The following is a 21,835-nucleotide window of genomic DNA, read 5'->3' as shown; positions in this document are numbered from 1 at the left end:
AAAAAATTTATCATATTTTCTTTTTTTTTGTAAATAAACGCAAAACTTATCAGCCAAAATTTACCACTAAAATGAAGTACAACATGTGGGGAAAAAACAGTCTCAGAATCGCTTTGATAAGTAACAGTGTTCAAAAGTTATAACCATATAAAGCGACGCAGGTCAGAATCCAAAAAATCGGGCTGAGCCTTAACCTGCAAAATGGCTGCGTCCTTAAGGGGTTAATAATATATTTGTTGTTTTTAGCAAGAGGTCTTTTATATTATATTTGTTTTTATAGTATGTATAAAAGGGATAGAGGCAATGCTCTCTAATGGCAGTTTATGAAAATATACTTAGATTAGGGGGGTTATTTTGCATGACGGTTCTCTTTAACTTTTATCTACCTTTTTGGAGAATTTATTTCTATAAGGGAGAGTGGAAGACACTGTTATAAGTAGAGTGCTCCAAGACTCCATTTTTCCTACATGCATTCTGATGTCCAAAACTAACACCTCAGGACAATGATAGATTTATAGATGCACAACATTTATTTTCTAGTGGGGGAAGTTCTAGCATAATTCTCCTCATTACAAATCTCCTCCATTTGTGCTGTGCATGATGTAATATGCCACTTCTTTCCCTGGAAACCAGGCAACCAGGCTCCTACTTTCAGTAATTGTAGGAACAGAGGTTCCAAACCATTAGTACATTTATAGGTTAAAGGTTTAGAGCTCCGGACCATATGCTGTGCATTTACAGTTTAACAGATAGTCAATAATTGGTTAAAGCCACTATCCTAAATCTAAATAGTAAAAAAATTATTGCCATTATTTAATATCCAATAGAAAGTCACAACTTTAATAAGGAATGATCTGCAATTTTACATGATATAAACCTTTCCTTATAAATAAAGTAAAAAAAAAAATTAAGTAATGACAACAAATAATTCTCAACTGCAATGGATAAATCAATCCATCAAAAGAAAACAATTTTGCCATGAAACTTAATCACTAAAGGTCATGTCGAGGAATGAGGAACAGATTAAATTAGCATAGTATTAGATATGGAAAATGATTTCTGTCAAAATCATCTTTACCACAATTATAATATGTTAATTAAGTATTTCATTAAGGAAGCTGATTATGGTTCACAGATGAAATCATGCAGACGAAGACACCTGGAAGGAAGCAGGAGAGCCTGAAGCATCATTCACTCATTCCTTTCCCTGCACACACTTTCTCTAATATCTTCTCTGATATTGTAGATGTGCCACACTTTTTTCTAGGACTGGAGATAGAATTTTAAAGAAAGTTACTTTTTAACAGTCATTTTTCCAATCCCGCCCAAAATACGTTCTTGATTGTGGAGGGAATTCCCACATTTAATGGCGATCTGTTTCAATTGCTTTATAATTAGTATTTCAAAGTTACATTTCATTCTACATTGCTGTGAATTTTAAGAGATTCCTACACGTCCATAAAACATTATACAAAATGTTCAAAACAGCTGAGGCTGAACCTGACTGTCAGGGTACTGGGTCTGTGGACCCTCTGAACCACCTGGGGTGGGGCAATACTAGCCGACACCCGGGATCGTAGTCTAAGTGGCACCTGGTCTTCACCAGAGCCCACCACAAAGCTGGGATGGTCTTGCTGTGGCGAGGTGCCACCCTGTTGTTCCACGGTTGCGACTAGTCCGCGGTGGTAGCCAAGGTAGTGGAGATGCAGAGACAGTCCGAGCCTGAGAAGACAACAGGAGAACAGCGTAGGAGGACACACTGGAACACGGAGGTAGAACACGGTACAGGAACGCTGTGATGGACTGGCACACGGAACAGGAATGCAGGAACAGGACCACCGGAACACAGCAGACACAGGAAACAAAGGAACAGGGACACTTGAATCACAGGAACACGGAGAAACACTGGAAATGATGGAACACTGGAGGGCTTTCACTTCACTGGAAAATGGCTGAAGATCCGGCGAGGCAGGAAGAGAGGTGTCAGATTATAAAGCGGAGCCGGATTAACCAGCGCCAATCACGAGGACGCTGGCCCTTTAAATCCTGAAGAGCTGACCCCTCTCCTTAGGGCACGCACGTGGCCTAGACGGATCCGGAGCACGAGCGTGGAGAGGTAAATCCAGGCCTAGGAACCGGGCAGCTGGGACCGCGCCACAGAGAGGGGCACGGGTTTGCCCACCATCTGTTACATGGATTATGGGGGCACCCGTGACACTGAGCTTATACAATTTGTTTGCTGTCAAATTTCACTGGATATGAGCATAAGGGCCACTTGTAAATATCCTGGACATTTTTTAAATTAAATAACACAACAATATGGTGCTAGTTAAGCCACTTCATTGTGGTTAAAGCTTCCTTTCTGAATACTGAGCTTTAAATTATACTTTTTATTTTTGTCAAAAACACCTAAATTGTTAGTGACTTTTAGTCTCTCAGCTAATCATCCCATGTACTGCACTTATTGTTTTCTTTATAACAGGGGGTAGGTATATAGCATACCTACCTTACCAGTACTATACATTGCTCACTTTCCTTCCCTCACTGTACAGTAAGATCCGAAAAAATTAAATTTTTTTAATTACACCGACTGGACGGTGGTTTATATCACCCCAAAGGGGGTTTCCTACATCCAAAGGCTCAAGTGGTTTTGCTTTAGCGCCCCACGCAAACTCTCACATTTTTACTGTTGTACAGTACTGAAAGTATTTAGACCCCTTTAAATGGTTCACTCTTCATTTTATTGCAGCCATTTGCTAAGATCACAAAAGCTGTTTTTTGCCCATTATTGTACACTTTGATCCCCATCATGAAATAAACAGAAATGTAGATATTGTTGCTAATTTATTCAACAAGAAAAACTGAAATATTACATGGACATAAGTATTCAGACCTTTTGCTATGGCACATATTTTTAACTCACATGCTGTCCATTTCCTTCTTGAGATGGTTTTACTTATTCACTGGAATCCAGTTGTGTTTAGCTAAACTGATTGGACTTGATTAGGAAAGGCACATTCCTATTTATATAAGGTCATGAGGTCTAAAGAACTGCCCAAGGAGCTCAAATACATTATTGTGGCAAGAAACAGATCTGGTCAAGGTTACAAAAAAATTTATGCAACACTCAAGGTTCCTAAGAACATTGGGAAGAAGTTTGGGACAGCTACAACTCTTCCTCCATTTTGCCATCCAGTCAAAGTAAGCAATTGTGGGAGAAGAGCCATGTTGAGAGAAGTAAAGAAAGAGATCACTGTGGCTGAGCTCCAGAGATGCAGTAGGAAGATGAGAGAAAGTTCCACAAAGTCAGCTATCACTGTGGGGCGTGAAGGCGGGGTGAGGCCGGCCGAGCGGAGGGCTCACTTGCTGCAGCTGTCAACTTCTCACATGTGAAAGTTTGCCGGCTGCGTTTATTTCTATGCCAGGTAGGCGCAAGACCCCACAGGATACATCAAGAGGCTTCAGCCATGATAAATATGATAAATATTCCCCATTGTCTCTTTGCCCCATAATGGTGTCATTTGGGGCAGAGATTGGTTGCTCTCCAAGATTCCCAGGTCTGTCATTCAGGTGCATCTTTTACAGTCTGAATAGTTATATTGTAGTACAGTCATGGCCATAAGTTTTGAGAATGATACAAATATTAATTTTTAAAAAAATTCTACTGCATCAGGTTTTATAATAGCAACGTGCATATACTCCAGAATGTTAAACAGTGATCAGCTTAACAGCAATTAATTGCAAAGTAAAAATTTGCCTAGAAAATGAACTTTTTCCTCCAAAGCACATTTTAACTTCATTGCAGGCCTACCTTAAAAGGACCAGCTAACATCGCTTCAGTGATTGCTTCATTAACACAGGTGTGGGTGTAGATGAGGACAGGGCTGGAGATTAATCTGTCATGATTAAGTAAAAATAACACCACTGGACACTTTAAAAGGAGGCTGGTGTCTGGCATCATTGTTTCTCTTCTGTTAACCATGGTTATCTCTAAAGAAACATGTGCAGACACCATTACACTGCACAAAACTGGCCTAACAGGCAAGAGTATCTCAGCTAGAAAGATGGCACCTCAGTCAACAATCTCTCGCATCTTCAAGGAATTCAGGGAGAGAGGTTCCATTGTTGCCAAAAAGGCTCCAGGGAGCCTAAGAAGGAGCAGCAAGTGCCAGGACTGTCTCTTAAAAGTGTTTCAGCTTCAGGATCCGGCTACCATCAGTGCAGAGCTTGCTCAGGAATGGCAGCAGGCAGATGTGAGTGCATCTGCATGCACTGTGAGGCGGAGACTCTTGGAGCAAGGCCTGGTGTCAAGGAGGGCAGCAAAGAAGCCACTTCTTTCAAGAAAAAATATCAGGGACAGACTGTTATTCTGCAAAAGGTACAGGGACTAGACTGTTGAGGACTGGGGTAAAGTCATTTTTTCTGATGAATCCCCTTTCCGATTGTTTGGAACATCTGGAAAACAGCTTGTTCGGAGAAGACAAGGCGAACGATACCACTAGTCTTGTCTCATGCCAACTGTAAAGCATCCTGCAACCATTCATGTGTGGGGTTGCTTCTCCGCCAAGGGAATCGGCTCTCTCACAGTCTTGCCTAAAAACACATCAATGAATAAAGAATGGTACCAGAATGTCCTCCAAGAGCAACTTTTCCCAACCGTCCAAGAGCAGTTTGGTGATCAACAATGCATTTTCCAGCATGATGGAGCACCTTGCCATAAAGCAAAGGTGATAACCAAATGGCTCAGGGAACAAAGCATAGAGATTTTGGGTCCATAGCCTGGAAACTCCCCAGATCTTAATCCCATTGAGAACTTGCGGTAAATCATCAAGAGACGGGTGGACAAACAAAAACTTACAAATTGTGACAAAGTGCAAGCATTGATTATGCAAGAATGGAATGCTATCAGTCAGGATTTGGTCCAGAAGTAGATTAAGAGCATGCCAGGGAGAATTGGAAAGGTCCTGAAGAAGAAGGACCCACCTGGCCCTGCTAGTTTTCTTCTCCACCCTCCACTTCTACTATTTCTTGCTCAGTGAGCAGCATACCCCTCTCAAGATTGTTGATTGCTTGCAGAGGTGAAATATCTTCCTCCAGATCTCTAACACGAGCTTCCAGTAGAAAAATATGGGCACATCTGTTGCACTGAAATTCACCCTGGAACTCCTGCTCCAGCAGTGTATACATACTGCAGAGTGTGCACCACCAAACTTGCCAGCCATATCCTAGTTACAAAACTGTGAGGAGTGTATAAATGAAGAGATATAAAATGAGGATTACTTACAGTTCTGTGGACTCCTCTTTTTCAAACTCCGCCGGTTTTAAATCCACTTATGTTCACAAGCCACTTAGAAACACAAGCCAAAATGAGCAAGCTTTGATTTGAAAGGAAGGGAGCAAATAACTGCATTGAGAAAAACGGCATTGGCTGTCAAGAGCTGACAATACCCATTTGCTAATTTTTTAGGGTAATGGTGCTTTTTTAAAGATCAAATCCATTTATTCAGTTATTACTGCTTGAATCAGTTGCATTCTTACTATGTACATAATAGCAACATATTAACAAAAATGTTCCTCCAGTAGTATTTTTCGTTTTAAACATAAAAAGGAAGACTTGTTCTGCCCTTGTTCTCAAAGATTTTTCCACACAAAATAATTCACTGTGAATTAAGTGAGAGTGTCAAGGAGGACTCAGTGTACAGCTATCCTCTCATTTTGTGACAGTCATTAATGTAATAATTAATCTCTGTCATTTAACTGTATTACATTTCGTAAGGCGGAAATTGAAGATAGATCTATTTCAGACTAATTCATATTGCACTTTAGTATCTGAGAGCAGGGTGAATCAAATGTCATTTCTTCCCTCAGTAAATTTCAGTCTGTCATTTAATAATGAACATGATGTTTGGGGGAAAATGTCCGCAGAACTGAAATAATGCTCATTAAAAAATCAAAAGTACAAAATGACACAAAATTACTGTAAAAGATGTGTAAAACCCAAACATGTACTAAACCCAATGATATCAATTAGAAATCAGCAATACTATATCAAAAGATGGACATTTTAAACGACATCTACAAAGGTATGAGCACACAGTCCATGTACAGTGTATGTAATTAAAATATAAATTATATAAATTAAACTCTGGTAAGTAAAGACACAGGGTTAATATATGCAAGTCAACCTTTGGAAAGTTAATATTATAATGGGGAATGGGGAAGAATACAGGTGTATGTCAGCTATGTATTTGTCCCCATTATTTTTAAAATGTATTTTATTTTACTTTGTGAGGCAAATTTAAAAAATTCTGGTAAAAATTTTGACATTTATGGTTATGAATGGTGATACCAAGGTCAGTAAAACAAAACTAACATTTTCTATGCAGTCTACAGGAGCCCTGGACCAGACAGTAGGACTTAGCACTTCCTGCGTGCGGAACCCCAGACCGGACCCGAACTTCCAATAAAGTTTGGCTCTAACTCCCCCCTGCCTTAATGGTGTTGACTCTCTAAACCAAATTTAAATGCATAAACTATGTGTGACGGCACTAGCATACCCAGCCACCATTTTGGCGAGAAATGTTGTCCCCGATGACGTCATAGGCGGCTTCGATTGCAAGTGTTAGAGCGTAATATACAGCTGACAGCCACTGCTTCTGGTGTTGGCTGCATTCGTGAGTTGTGTCAGAAGCAGGACGTTATAGAACGTCCCCGTGCGGGAAGTATCTTCCAGCAGGGATGTACTATAGTGTCCTGGTGCGCTTAGGGATTAAATATATACAAACATTATAAAACCTATATACATTTGGTATCCCCATGATCAAACTGACCCAAAGAATAAAGTAGATACGTCATTTGGGGTGCTCAGTAAAAGCCGTAAAATCCAAGCCCACAAGAAAACAGCGCAAATGGATTTTTTCACCAATTTTAATGTATTTTTAATTTTTTCCCACTTCCCAGTACACAGCACAGAATATTAAATACCATCACTATTAAGTGTTTGTTATGCAAAAAAGTTATGGATTTTTGTGGGTGGGGGTGGGGTTAGTGAAAAATCAAAATGCAAAAATGAAAAAGGGCCTGGTTGTCAAGGGTTTAAAACTTCCAGTATTACTAATCACTGCATCTACACTTATACACTTATACTATTGTTTCATGGAGAAAAGAAACATGATTTTAAAGGGAACCTGTCGTCAGGGACCTCGTTTTCACAAATGACAGGTTACAGACAGGTTACAGGTTACATTACAGCTGTATTGCAAATATGCCTTTCTGGCTTTTATAAGCATTTGCATTATAATATAATTGTGTGTTATAACTTACCTTGCACCCTGACAGAATCCTCTGTGTAGTCCCAGGGGTTGAGCTTTGGTTTGGATGCATTTCAAAAAAACATGTGACTTGCCTGTGCTGCAAACTCCTCAGCTCTTGGCCCCCACCTTTGTGCTCCTGTACAGCAGCTCCCTCCTGCTCCCTCACAGAGGCCACAGCCTGGGTAGCTGACACCAGGGGGGGAGAGGGTTGCTATACAGGAGCACAAAGAGCTCAGCATTCTGCAGCACAGACAAGTCACATGTTGTTTTTGAAATGCATCTAAACCAAAGCCCATCCCCTGGGACTACACAGAGGATTTGGCCAGGGTGCAAGGTAAGTTATAGGTTCTAGGTTTTAATGGCGTTCTGTATTTCTAACCTTAAAGGGGTTGTCTGGGATAGTCATACTTCACTACTGCTTCTTCTCAGATGCATCTCAGGTCTCCTATTTCTGATTGACACACGGGAATTGGGTCCCTATTGAAGCTTGTGATTGTCTCAGAAATCATGTATGGTCTGTGAGATGTTGTGACTCTAGTGTTAGAGTCAAAAACTACTTTAACATTTTGGCTAGCTATAATATAATGAATGCAAAACTTTATATAAACTATAAACTATCATTGCAGTACTAGGATATAGTACCAGGATATATTTCTAATATGGTGGAGATTATGCCATTTGTACAAGCTTCAAAGAAATCTGTTACATAGTTTTAATGTATCTCATTTCTGTTTTGGGCAATGAAGAGTATAGTAGATCATTGAGTTTCTACACTTGAGTATTGTATGACTGTCGTACTGTGAAAATTAAATGAAACCAAGAAAACAATTGTGTTTTCCCCAATGTATATTCTCCATGCTACAGATGTGATTTTATAGAGTTTGGAGGTCCCCCTCCTCTGTTATGTTTTACTAAGTCAGCATTCTCAATTTCAGTGCTGAAACTGAGCTAATAGTTTAAGGTTTGGAGCGTTTGTGTTGACATCACCATCGTTGTCCTGCTCCATAATGAAATGCTTTACATTGCATTGAATAAAAAACCTGCAGTTTCTAAGGGGCATATAAAAAGCTTTGGTGCAAGTTCCCTTCCTCTGTTATTGGAAGCTTGTTATCCTTTCACACTGGACAATACAACAGCATGTCTGTTTCTCCCCTCTTCCCTCAAATCAGAGATCAAAGGCTGCATTTGTAAAGCAAATAGTTGGAGAGCTACAGTCGGGTTTGATGAAAACCCACTAGAGCCTCTTGGGAGATATTACCTTCCTCATTATTCCACTGATTGGCCTTATTTCATCCAAGGATTACTGCACATTCTCCTGACGGCTGATGAGCAGCTTCATGAATATACAAAATAATCCAGCGGCACTGGGCCAGCACTGATTATTATTGTGAAACTCAGAGGAGCTGCTTCAGATGAGCTGCTGGAGACTGTTGAACTCTTCCTTGCCATTTTCCATCTGATTTTACCACAAGGAACCTTATTAGACTATTTTTCACGTCTGTAAGAAAAAGAGAGAGAGAGAGAAGCAGGGAGATGAAGACAGTAGAAAGAGATTGCATCGAGTTAAAAATGATCAGGGAATTCTGGGTACCAGATGTTTTTTGCTTAATATTGCAAAATGACTTTTATTAGATTACACTAAGTACTTACTAACTACAGTTAAACTGCTTTTCAGAGAGCCTGATGGGAACGCTGTCCTAAATAGCTGTTTATTTTCAGCGCACAATGTGGCGGTGTAGTGTTTAAGGACAGTCTATACTGCCAAATGTTAAATGTAAACCCAGAAAGTCCCATGCTTCTGACATTCAATTATCCAGGAACATTCTCTACACCTGGTACCTCTATAAGGTAGGAAGAGACTTGCAAGACTACTTATCCAATATGTTATGTAATAAGCTTGCATAGGACTGTCTTTACAGCCATGTGGTGTTACTGTACATGAAATCACCCATGTTATTTTGTGCAAATGTAACTACAGAGTGATTGTTTATAGCATGGATAAGGGAGATAATTTCCAGAAAATGCAGGGGTGCCATATGTTACTTCTACGTGTATGCGTCATTTAAAAAGGTATCATAATTATTTTGTCAGCTATAATGCATGAAAGTGAAATTTTTCTAACTTTTAATTTGATGGACGTCAACCTTTATGTTGTCCTATATATGAATTAAGGGATTGTTAGTGGTTCATATTGCTGGACTATAGCATAACATAATGATGGGTAGGCCTCTCCTATCCATTCCTCACACGAGGCAAAGGATGTCCTTTTGAAGGTGGGCCAGAGCAGAGAACATTTGTGAAGAGCAAGCAGCGGGTAGTGAATTCTGAAGCCCTCTTTTTCTAATATTTGGTGGGAACCAGGTAGTTGGAACCCCATAGATTAGTATTCCTTTAGTTCAATATGCCCCTTAATTAATGTGCTCTGGATACCCATTTTTTTAGATATATTTTGGATCTAGTGGTGTGCCCAGATATAATGGACATGCATAATTTTTGTGTGTAAGAACATTGACTTGTCCCTGACTGCCCACTGACTAAAGATGTCAGCTGGAACAGATCCTGACAAAAAATGCTGCTGATGGACAAGGTCTACAGCGAAGAAAAAAAGCTGATTATTACCGATTTTGCCTTTTTTTTCACTACATAACGCTAACAAGAATAGCTAGTAGCAAGTAGCCTTTGCTCTTGCTCCCTAGTGTATTTTACACACCATTTAGATAAAATTTAGCTTAGGATAAAAATTGTTATAGAGTTAGCTAAAGATAGATTAGGGTTTAGTAGATTAATAGGAACCTATCATCAGATGTATCTTAATAGGTACGTTTCTATTGTTAGGTTTACTTTAATAGAGATTATAGAGACTCAATATGTTTCTGAAATTATTGCATAAGTTTCCCCAAAAATTTAATTTAAAGACATATTGGGATATTCTGAAGCATATATGTGTTCAAAATTGGTTCAGAACTGCAATTTCCAATAAACAAATGCTAGATATTATTAAAAGAGGATGACAAGCTAAGTTTCACATGATGAAATACGCAACACACCCACTAAATGGATGCACATGGAATTTAGAAGAATAAAACCTTTGTGATAGATTTGCAATCTTTAGAATCAAGTTTTATTATAATATGGTAATCATTTGTCAAAATATTTTGGTATATGTTGAGCCAAGTTTAAAAATTAGGTAGTACAGATCTGTATATTGTGATCCCCAGGACCAATTCATTGTGCCTCTGCTAACAATTTTCCATAATTTGATTTGCTTATAATGAGTGTTACTTTTGTATTTTAATAGCATAAAATGCTATTGTTTTCATAACAAATTTATACATTCAGTACAATAACAATGTGGTTTGAGTGCAAAGCAATTATGCCTTTACAGGACCTTATAATAAAAAACAAGATATAGAAGTGTTTGCGCTCGTTTTGTATCACAGCTGCACAATGTCCAACAAGACAGAAAAATGTGAACCTATTGGGTCGTGTTTGTGCTTAGTCGGAGTTTGCACATTTATAACTGACGTGTGCCACAATTCTGTCTACACCATAATTATGCGGCATAAAAAAACTGCACCAAAAATAGTGCACACTTCCAGAATAGTGCAGGGGGTGGAAGATCAATGAAGACCATGCGCCAGTTTTAATTAATCCGGCAAGCTCTGCATGCTCCACAGGAAAACTGCACATAGTACAGACTGCACTAGTTTTGATAAATGTGGCCCAAAACTGTGTACAAAGCTTATAGCATTATCTCAGTATTATAACAAATTAAAGCAAACCAACTGTAAAGTAAAGAAAAAATGTAAACTAAAAGAAGAATATAAACTTGTGTGCAATATCTCCCACTGGAGCCTAGCCTTTTCTTGTGGGCCTAGATGCAGCTGGGGCCTTGGGCATGCTATGCTCACGGTGCTTGGTTTGAGGACCTTAGGGCTGACCTAAAGCCTGGCAGGTCTCCAGGAGGTGGTGTGTGCAAGAAATATGGAGGGAGAGGCTGATGCAGTGGTATCTTCCTGGGGCAACCCCTAAGGTGTCTGTAGGATGAATCCCTTGCTGATGGATGGGAAGCCTGTGATGGTAAACAGCCGTATCCAGGAAGCATATGTTTGCAACGTTGTGCAAATCAACTTACAGTTCTTTATTGAACAGCAGGCAATGGCCAAAATGGCAGATTCTTTACGCTGGAAAGGGCATGGAGAGTGGGTCTGCAGGAAAGGTGCACATAACCTGATAGTAGATGCAAGCTGGGCTAGTTCAGGTTGAACGGAGTCTAAGTGGTGGAAGCTGCAGTTCTGGGCTTAAGTCTCTGTACTTGCCCTGTGTGCTAGGCAGTAGGCGTGAGGCATTAGAAGTTCTTGGGATTAGTGGCTGTTGCAGTACTGAAGGTGTGCTTCTCACTCTGTCTCCATGAGGTAAGACAATGTGCTCTCACCCAGCAGGGGCTTTTATACTCTCCTTGGTTAGGTGGTAGCACCTTTCGAATCACCTTCCAGCTTTCATAACAGACACATCATTGGATATTACATACATCAGTTGCCTTGCCAGGCAGTACCTACAGCTGCAATTACACAAAAATCAGATTCTAGAACTTTCCTAGAGAGGTGATCAATCTCCCTAACAGCTCCTGACTTGGAGAAGGCGCAATTCGCAGCTACCAGCCTGCCTATGCATTGGCAGGGGTGTTGCAGGTGCCTACACCAAGCAGGTCAGTTTATGTATGCTAGTACTACAGAGAATGAGCATAGTATGTGTTTATCATAACCATAGGATTATACCTGTAGGTTGTATGTGAGCCATTTATTCAAAGTTAGCTAAAATAACCTTTACCCAAACTATGGGTTGCAAGTTGTTCCATTTTAAAATTATAGGTGACTTTCTCTATAATTTCCAGTACTGTATGTTTGGGGCAACCATGCTCTTCCAATTGGTTGCAATTAAGCTTATCGCAGTTCTGTTCATTAAGAAATCTTAGAGGCCCTGCTGCAATTACTTGCAACATTGTGTGTCATTGCTCAATTTTCTTTCAGGGTAGCTACAAGACTAATGAACACTTTGAAAGGAATTTAGTATCCATTGACTTTAGTCGATGCTTAAGGATCTCCAGAGCCCGAGAGCCGCCACACTAAATAACTCTATGTAAGCTTAACACAACATAATAGGGAATGAGGCTGTATAAAGCTAAGAACCCCTTCACCAATTTTTTTTTTGCCTTTATTTTAATAATTTAGAATATCGACAATTTTTTCTTTTACTTACAATGATAATAACTTGTGTGTCTGGTGTCATAGCGATTTCAGCACATTGTTAAAAGAGGATGTTAGAGACGTTATGCATCTGACAGTATTTTTCTCCTCCTCTTGCAGCAAGCTGATGATAAACTAACCAGTGCTACATTTTAAATAAGACTTCAGCAGTGAACTAGCCCAGCAGAGTAATTTAATGAATCTACATTTCATGACTGAAGTGATAAAGATGAAACATTTTAAAATAACGAAAAGGTAGATACACCAAAGAAAAAATCTGATGAAACATTAAATGAATGTAGTGTAGCACATTATGTCTGCTTCTGCACATCCAAAAAGCGCAATGAACTAAAACATTGCATTAAACCACGAAGAGAGCTAAAAATTAAATTGTCTTGACGAAATTTGAAGAAGAGGTTTATGAAGTAAGGAAGCTGATTTGGACATTTAATCTCATTCTCTTTACCTTGTAAATGTACATTTTAAAACAACTGAAAAGATGTAACAAAAAGTGGAAAAATGATTCTGTCTGCATGTATCTGACTTCTGCAGCCGAAAATTTAAGGGTATAGGAAAGTGATTTAAATTGGTTTAATTGCATATACTTTTGAGTGGATGTGGTAGGATCACTAAAGGCTGTATTCTTTGAAAGGAGAATCATTACCCAATAGGGAAGACAGTTTCATAAATGTAATGCGGCCCTGCGAATCAATAAACAGAGACAAGCAGTTCATAGACTAATGCATATAGATGGTGATTATAAATGAGATGCTTGCCAGAAAATACATTTCCAAGCACAAGCGCTATTATTTTAAGTTGTCTATTTAATACAGTAGTTCTTCAAATCCCAAACTATGTAATTGGTCAACATGCATTCTTAAAAATAAATTAGGTGCTTGAAATTTATTGCAAAATATAACATTCATATATTGCAGGAGAATATATCACACTTTAAAGTATATAGCTTCAGCGCTATGGAATACAAGTGGTAGTAAAATGTCATGAGCAAGAGCTTTCCACTAAATAATGCAAAATATCACCAGTGCATTTGGGGAAGCAGATAATTTACCAATGCAGTTAGAATATGATGTGTCTAACTTTTTAGCCACCACTATTACTAGTGTTGAGTGAAGAATAATAAAATTTGGATGTTGTACCAAAGTTCCTAATGCAGATATAAAAATGAGAGGGACAACTTAGGGATCTGATATATAAGATAATTCTATTGACTTTATTTTTATACCATAGTACAAGTTGGCGGCTATGTTTGAGTGGCGATGTAAATGTTTCAGTTTTTGGAATAGTTACATTTAATCTTTTTGTCACTTATTCATATTTTACAGTTCAAAAATAATTTATTATGGCATGTAAGAGCAAACATGACCAAAACTACCAAGTTCATCAGGTGTTGCAGGAACTTTGGTGTATCAGTAAACATGATACATGATGTATCAGTAAAGTGCTGTCAGAGGCATATGGTTAACAAAAAAAGGGTTATATAATAACAGTTACATTGATCAACATTAGAAAATAGTGTCAAAAGTAAACAAAAAAACATTACCCAAACAAGAAAAAAGATAGGGATAAAGAAAGTGTCAGGGGCAGAAACATGGACACAGACTGCAAGACTTGAAACTGAACCCATGAGACTTTCCCCACCAACAGTACTTCCCCACCAACAGCATCCAAGGACAAGGCGAAAAAAAGAACAAGAAAGTCCCAAAGTTGAGTAAAAACCCCAGAAAACAAACTACTACTAAATAGAAAAGGGGATAACCAGGAAGACCATCCAAGGGGTCAGTAGAAATTGGATATTAGCAGACAGAATAAACACAAGCTTAGCCCAGTGTGAACTGTAAAAAGCACTGAACATAAGTTCCCAGGACCTTTTATGTGATGTCAGATTCCTGATTCCAATTTGAAAAGGATGAGGATTCTATCCATCACAAGAGGTAAACTGTTAGTAAACAAGAAATGAGACCATGGCATGTGGTGCATATTTAATCAAAGCTGCTAGGATGAAATAGGCCAGTGTTCAGACACTCAGTCACACTTTGTTGACTTATGCTGATGCAGATATTACAGTACTCCTGCCTCCTTCTAAGAGGGGCCTCTAGGCCATCTCTAGTCTCACCAACCTTAGAAGGATTCTGGCAATAAAATAATCCGAAGGGAAAATGGAGAATTGAGATCTTTACCAATTCCTATGTCCTCTCTTGAGGTCCATAGCCCTTCCAATGAACCAGGTATTGGACAGAATTCTGGATCATGCAAAAATCCAGAATGTTACTCAAAATTCAACCTGGACCACAAAAGGAGCTGACATGCTAGACATATTTTTTCAAACGGGTTTTGTGAAAAACATTGTGAATAAGGAGTGTGTTAAGCCATTGGGGCACATTTACTTCACCGTCTGGAGGAGTTCACAGTGTCAGTCGATAATGCACTGTGCCGGGATTCACTAAGATCGTGTGCCCGATATCCTGTATTTGTCGCTTCCCCACTCAGGTCCAGCAGAGTTCACCCGCCTTCTGGTGCATGTAAGTGCTTGTTCTTTCGGCAGAATTTGAAAGTTAAATCCCGCCCTCAGTCTGATTCAGCTTTATTGTCCGACGGCCCGCCCCATGATTTCTGTTGCATGAATTCTTTCGGCACCGTAAACAAGGTGCACCAAAAAATGAAACACACTAATGGCTGGCACTGCTAATGTAGGGAATAAATTCACATCCAAAGCCAACACGCATACAATATTATGGCATACCAAAGGAGAAGATAGACACGTGAAAAACCAGCTAGATGAAAACAACTTATCTTTATTAATTATCCAAAATATAAAAATCACAAACAACCCAAACCATTGATAAAAAAAACACTACAAAAGTACAAAAAATTCTACACAAGCAAGCAATTGTAGGTAGAGGTAAGGTGGCCCCACCAACTAGCTCCCACAACACCTAAGTGTAAGACTGCCCTAGGTTCACATCACAAATACTACAGGGGACATAAAAATGATAAATCAGTAACAAAAATAAAGAAAAGTAATCCCAGTAACCCAATGCAGTCGGTGTGGTGGTGCAGATATCACCAAAACTGTGATGTGCACTTCCAGAGCAGTGCAGGGTGCACTAGATTAATGAAGACTGTGCATTAGTTTTGATGAATCTGGCTCACTCTGTACAGTCCACAGGCAAACTGCACATAGTGTAGTTTTCACTAGTTTTAATAAATTTGCGCCAATGTCTCTACAAAATGAGAATTTGGGATTAAATACTTAGTTACATAAGAACACAATATTTTACTGCAACGAGGGACCAAATTGATACACTGAGGATACTTTCACAGGACCTATTATGTGATCTTAGAATCCTCATTCCAATGCTGATAGGACAAGGATTCTGTCCATTCCAGCAGGTTACTTGGCAGTAAACCATGAAGGAGACTACTGGGTGTGGTGCATAATTACCTATAATTCTTATAGGAAGAAATGGACCAGTGTTCATACAGATCAGTATAAATCGGGGTATCCTTAGACGCTCTTTGTTGACTGAGGATTATGCCAGCAAAGAAATTATCAGAACTTAAGACAAAATTCCAACATCAACAGGGATTGGAAGACCTATAAGGACAATAGAAAGGGGAAGTGAACATTAACAAATGGATCATTAACACATGGATCCATGTCAAAAGTTTTCTGCAGAGCTTCTATTTAGCAATTCATTTATTTTTGCAGGGCCCAACACCTTTTGGAAATTTCTTGTCTCTGAAGCAGAGGAATGGATTAGCACTGGGGGACATGTATCATAGTTTTTTTTCCTTTGGTGAACCTTTGAGACATTTGGAAGCTCTTTTGTGCACCTTATGTATGATCATGTCTTTTTACTTGTGATACATGTTCAGGTTTTCCTATCCTTGCAGACGCAAATTTTGGCTTTTTGAGACTTTTTGTTGCAAATGTCTCAAATCCACATGGACACAAGTCATGTGACGGGATTATATGCAGGAGTGGACACTACTGATAATTTGGACATGAGGCCGTGTCCTGCATTATTAACCCCATCCTGACATTTGACGTACTATTACTGCATGGCGGGAGGTGCGTTCCCGCAAAATCCAGTAATAGTACGTCAAGCTTCTGCTGCCGGCTCCTATATATTATAGCCGACACCCGCCTCTAACACCCGCGATTGGAGATTTCTCCGATCGCGGGTGTTAACCCCTAACACAGCACGGTCGCGCTGACCGCGGCTTGTCAGGGCCATTTAGCTGGAATCGGACCCCCCGCGGCGCTTACCGGGGGGGTCCGCAGCTCCGATCCCAGCCCCGGGACTGCCAGTGCCCGGGGCTGCGCGATCTGCTTCCTGTAGCCGGGTCCGTGCAGGACAGGATCCGGCTGTGACACTCTGAGCACTGCTCAGTGTGTCACATAATACAGTGTAATACATCTGTATTACACTGTATTATGTAAAGAACAATAGCTTGAACAAGCTAACCTGTAAAAGTAAATAAAAAAAGTAAAAAACACTAATTAAACACACTTTTGAATAAAAAGAATTAATTAAATAAAGTTAAAGTCCCCTAAACACAAACATTCCCTATACACATCTAATAAAGTGAAAAAACCTGAAAATCACCAAAATACCCCACATATTTGGTATCGCCGCGTCCGCAACAATCTGTACAATAAGTCAGAAACATTATTGGATGTGTAAGGTGAATGCCGTAAAAACAAAACGCGAAAAACTCGCCAAAAATGTAAATTTTCATAACATCCCTTCACAAAAATGTTCCAAAAAGTGATTAAAAAAAAGTTATGTGCACCAAAATGGTACCACTGAAAAGGACAACTCAACATGTAAAAAATAAGCCCTAAACTAGCTCTAACAACCAAAAAATATTAAAGTTATATCTCTGAAAAGATGGCGATGCAAAAACAAATAAGATTTTCTTTATATTGTTTTTTTTCCTGTAAAATATGTAAAAAACTATATAAATAAGGTATCACCATAATCATAGTGATCTATAGAATAAAAATATTATAGTATTTTTAGTGTACGGTGTATAACCCCCAAAATATACAAAAAAAAGAAACCCAAAATTGACAATTTTCTTTTCCTTTATACATTAAAGAGTTAATAAAATCTCATCAAAAAGCTACAGACCCACTAAAATGAAGTATTTGTAAAGTGCATCTCATGTCGCAAAAAATAAGCCCTTATATGTCCAAATTGCCCAAAAAGTAAAGGTTGTATAGCTAATATAAAGTGACAATGCATAATCTGCTCTGAACGGCGCAGCTCCCCCCTCAATGCCCTGGCGCAGTGGCGTAACTAGTAGTGGCTGGGCCCCATAGCAGATTTCTGCATGGGGCCCCCTTCCCCTTTAAAAGATATATGCAAATTTATACAGACATATACACACATATAAATTTCTACACTCATACATTCACTATCCTATACTCGCATCCACATACATACATGTATACACTCATATGCATACATTTATGTACACAAATACATTTATACACATATATACAAACTCATACAGTATATACACATCAAATTTGCACACTTACTGTATACTACATACACATTATATACATATAGCATGTATATGTATACTTATACATACAGTATAAACACAACATATACATACAGTGTTTACATACAGTACATACAGCATTTACACACATACATTTAGTATATATAGCATTTACACACACGTATAGCATGTACACACATACAGCACATGCATACATTCACATACATTCACATTCGCACCATATACAAAAACACACATACAGCATTTATATATTATATATACACACAAGCATAAGCATATATATACACATAGACACACACACACAAGCATAAGCATATATATACACATAGACACACACACACAAGCATAAGCATATATATACACATAGACACACACACACAAGCATAAGCATATATATACACATAGACACACACACACAAGCATAAGCATATATATATACACATAGACACACACACACAAGCATAAGCATATATATACACATAGACACACACACACAAGCATATATATATATGCATATATATACACACACACAAGCATATATATATATATATATGCATATATATATACACACACGCACAAACATAAGCATATATACACAAAACACACACATTAGCATATATATACAATCACATGTAAATAATAGTACTTACTTTTTTGATGTCCTGCGTGGCGGCTGAGTAGGCCATCAGCTGGGTGGTGCAGCGTTCGGGCGGGCAGGTGGGTTCGCGGGCGGTTGGCAAGTGCGGGTGGCGGGCGGATAGCAAGTGCGGGGGGCGGGCAGTTGGCAAGTGCGGGGGGCGGGCGGTTGGCAAGTGCGGGTGGCGGGCGGTTGGCAAGTGTGGGGGGCGGGCAGCAAGTGCGCAGGGGGCGGGCAGCAAGTGCGCGGGGGGCGCGCGCTTGGTTAGTGCGGTGGGGGCGGGCAGTGTGGTCGGAGGTTCCTTGTGCCGGCGGCTGGGAGGGAAGTTCAGTATTCGGGGTGGGTGGTCGGTCCCCTTTGTCGGCCGGCGTATGGGAGGCTGTTTGGGAGGTAGTAGGCGGGTTAGGTACATGTGGCCGTGCGGCCCCGGGCCCCTTAAGTTCACGGGCCCCGTAGCAACCGCTACGGCTGCTACGGTGGTAGTTACGCCACTGCCCTGGCGTGTGCCCATGCAGCAGGTGACCACCACATATGGGGTATTGTTATACACGGGAGAGATCGGGTATCAAATTTTGTGGAGCGTTTTGGTATTTTATCCACTGAGAATTTGTACATTTTATGAAAAACACATTAATTTAGTAAAAAAAAAATTAATTTCAAAATTGCATCCGATTTTGTTTTAACCCCTGTGAACCAATTAAAGGGTTAACAAACTTCATAAAAGTTGTTTTATGTACGTTGAGGGGTGTAGTTTCTATAATGGCGTAATTTATGGGGTTTTACTTTTATTTAGGCCTCTCAAAGTGACTTCAAACCTGAGCAGGGCCCTCAATAGCAGGATTTTGCTTTTTTTATGAAAATGTGAAAAATTGCACCTGATGTACAAAGCCCCATAACATTCTACAAAAATGATAGTATGTATAAAAAATAGAGATGAGCGAACATGCTCGTCCGAGCTTGATGCTCGGTCGAGCATTAGGGTACTCGAAACTGCTCGTTACTCGGACGAATACTTCGCCCGCTCGAGAAAATGGCAGCTCCCGCCGTTTTGCTTTTTGGCGGCCAGAAACAGAGCCAATCACAAGCCAGGAGACTCTGCACTCCACCCAGCATGACGTGGTACCCTTACACGTCGATAGCAGTGGTTGGCTGGCCAGATCAGGTGACCCTGGGATAGACTAGCCGCTGGCCGCGCTGCTCGGATCATTCTGTCTCTGGATGCCGCTAGGGAGAGAGCTGCTGCTGCTCAGGGAAAGCGTTAGGGTGTTCTATTAGCTTACTGTTAGGCAGGAGTGATTCTCAAAGAACCCAACAGCCCTTCTTAGGGCTACAATAACGTTCTACTTTTTTTATTTTAATTTGCATATTTTACCATTTTGTGAGGAATTAGCAGGGGGACTTGCTACCGTTGTGTTTAGCTCTTAGTGGCACACATATCCATAGCAAAGACCGAAGTGGGAAAATTCAGTAGGGGTTGGATTTCTATTAGGCAATAACTCAGTGTCATCTCATCTGGCATAGTACTGTGCTTCCTTTGATACTTGGCTAGAAAATAGCCATAGGAGAATACAAACAGCTTCTTGAAGCCTACAGTAGCGTTCTATATATTTGATTTCTGGTTGATCTGCTGGTGGCTGTAGTTTCTGCAGTGCATGTACTTGCCAATTCTGAGCAATTTGTAGTGAGACTTGCGACCGCTGTGTTCTGCGCTTAGTGGCGCACATATCCATAGCAAAGGCTGAAGTGGCAAAATTCAGTAGGGGTTGGATTTCTATTAGGCAATAACTCAGTGTCATCTCATCTGGCATAGTACTGTGCTTCCTTTGATACTTGGCTAGAAAATAGCCATAGGAGAATACAAACAGCTTCTTGAAGCCTACAGTAGCGTTCTATATATTTGATTTCTGGTTGATCTGCTGGTGGCTGTAGTTTCTGCAGTGCATGTACTTGCCAATTCTGAGCAATTTGTAGTGAGACTTGCGACCGCTGTGTTCTGCGCTTAGTGGCGCACATATCCATAGCAAAGGCTGAAGTGGCAAAATTCAGTAGGGGTTGGATTTCTATTAGGCAATAACTCAGTGTCATCTCATCTGGCATAGTACTGTGCTTCCTTTGATACTTGGCTAGAAAATAGCCATAGGAGAATACAAACAGCTTCTTGAAGCCTACAGTAGCGTTCTATATATTTGATTTCTGGTTGATCTGCTGGTGGCTGTAGTTTCTGCAGTGCATGTACTTGCCAATTCTGAGCAATTTGTAGTGAGACTTGCGACCGCTGTGTTCTGCGCTTAGTGGCGCACATATCCATAGCAAAGGCTGAAGTGGCAAAATTCAGTAGGGGTTGGATTTCTATTAGGCAATAACTCAGTGTCATCTCATCTGGCATAGTACTGTGCTTCCTTTGATACTTGGCTAGAAAATAGCCATAGGAGAATACAAACAGCTTCTTGAAGCCTACAGTAGCGTTCTATATATTTGATTTCTGGTTGATCTGCTGGTGGCTGTAGTTTCTGCAGTGCATGTACTTGCCAATTCTGAGCAATTTGTAGTGAGACTTGCGACCGCTGTGTTCTGCGCTTAGTGGCGCACATATCCATAGCAAAGGCTGAAGTGGCAAAATTCAGTAGGGGTTGGATTTCTATTAGACAATAACTCAGTGTCATCTCATCCGGCATAGTACTGTGCTTCCTTTGATACTTGGCTAGAAAATAGCCATAGGAGAATACAAACAGCTTCTTGATCTTGAAGCCTACAGTAGCGTTCTATATATTTGATTTCTGGTTGATCTGCTGGTGGCTGTAGTTTCTGCAGTGCATGTACTTGCCAATTCTGAGCAATTTGTAGTGGGACTTGCGACCGCTGTGTTCTGCGCTTAGTGGCGCACATATCCATAGCAAAGGCCGAAGTGGCAAAATTCAGTAGGGGTTGGATTTCTATTAGGCAATAACTCAGTGTCATCTCATCCGGCATAGTACTGTGCTTCCTTTGATACTTGGCTAGAAAATAGCCATAGGAGAATACAAACAGCTTCTTGATCTTGAAGCCTACAGTAGCGTTCTATATATTTGATTTCTGGTTGA

Source organism: Engystomops pustulosus, chromosome 5 (genome assembly GCF_040894005.1).
Source record: "Engystomops pustulosus chromosome 5, aEngPut4.maternal, whole genome shotgun sequence".
Classification (NCBI taxonomy): domain Eukaryota; kingdom Metazoa; phylum Chordata; class Amphibia; order Anura; family Leptodactylidae; genus Engystomops; species Engystomops pustulosus.
This window is presented reverse-complemented; position numbering follows the sequence as displayed.